The sequence below is a fragment of the Raphanus sativus genome, unplaced genomic scaffold, assembly GCF_000801105.2.
Source record: "Raphanus sativus cultivar WK10039 unplaced genomic scaffold, ASM80110v3 Scaffold0348, whole genome shotgun sequence".
NCBI lineage: Eukaryota > Viridiplantae > Streptophyta > Magnoliopsida > Brassicales > Brassicaceae > Raphanus > Raphanus sativus.
Window position 1 is genome coordinate 21,189 of NW_026615668.1, and position 1,569 is coordinate 22,757.

Genomic DNA, 1,569 nt, shown 5'->3' on the forward strand with positions numbered 1-1,569 from the left:
ATACGGAAGGAGTTGAACAGGATCGTGGAAACAATGACACTCCGCCGGCCAAATCTTCAAACGACAACAAAATTCCGGAGGTTGGTGCCCGAATGGAAACTGAACTCCCTCCTCATGATACAGGGGCTCATCAGGTATGTTTATGAGAAATAATTAACACCGATTCACACAAATATATATGATCACAGATTCATCAAGCTTTAAATATAGGCTATACTCTTTTAATATACTGTATATATGTAGAACATTTTTACGGGGGGATCGGACATCAACACTTTCAGTGACGTATCAAGCGTGGTGGAACAAATTATATCTGATGCTAGTATCAGCAAAGTAAGTTTTACGTTACAGCAATAATATCAAATCTTGTCCTATTTATATGTGTGGTGTAGTAACTCTTTCAAACGATAAACTACAATAGTCTAATGAACTGTGTTGTAATACAGGAAATCCCTCATTATAAAAATGTACCGGATCAGGTTCATGGGGGACACAATGAGAAGGATAAGGATTCAGCACCGTTGCATGAACATGACCAGGTTTAAGGCGATTTCTATTTAATCTATTTAAACCGTGATCTACCATTTGTTATGATAATACAGTTTATAATCCTTGACTATTTTATATAATACATATTAGTATTCCATTCTATTTGGGAGAGTTAGATTGACTAGTTACATAGTATAGTACGTCAGTAACATGTATGTTACTCTAGCAGATCCCTCATCCATCACCTGCCCCCCAAAACGTTGACTCAGGGCCAGATTTGAAGACAACAGGTGTTCCATTGAATACGGTAAGGGTTTTTCGTTTCTCAGTTTTGACAATGTTATGTTACAGTTGTAGCTGATGTACATGCTAATGTCAGGAAACGGTAAATGTTGGAACCCAAGGGGAGTCTTCAACTGGGGGTCAAGTGGACACGGATGTAGGTGTTCAGAGACATGATGCGTGTGTTGGTGATACCAATCCTTCTCCGTCCAAATCTAAAGTAATAAAGTTTTCAAAACCTGGTGGTCTGTTCAGCAAAGTATCCCAACTGTATTAATAATTGCTTGAACTTACTCTTCGCAGGCTGTCGATGATGAAAATGCAGGAGACGATTATGCAGAGGATGGAACACGCAAGAGCAAACGCAAGCACGTTAGTCCCCAGCGGTTCAGTCCTTCGGAACCGATAGTGCGGAAGGACCCACATATAAACCAGCCAAAGCGGAACAGGCTTCCAAGCGCATGAAAAAAACAGCTCCTCACCCTAAGGCGAGTTCTACACCTGCCAGGATGTTGCCCACGTTCATTGGAAACTTTAATGTGTTTGCTGCTCCATCCTCTGCAAACCGAGAAGCATTCTTGCAGCGGTTAAGAGGACCCAAGTAAGAACCAATTTTCTGACCATTCTATTTAGTATGGCGTACTATTCCATATTAAGATGGTCTAATATATGACTATACTATTTCTAATCGCAGCCCTATCGACGTCTCCACTGGTTCCGCTTTCCCAGTTTCCACTTTAGGCCCTCTCTTCCATTGCAATGGTGTTTGTTCACATGAGGTAATTTCTGCATATACAC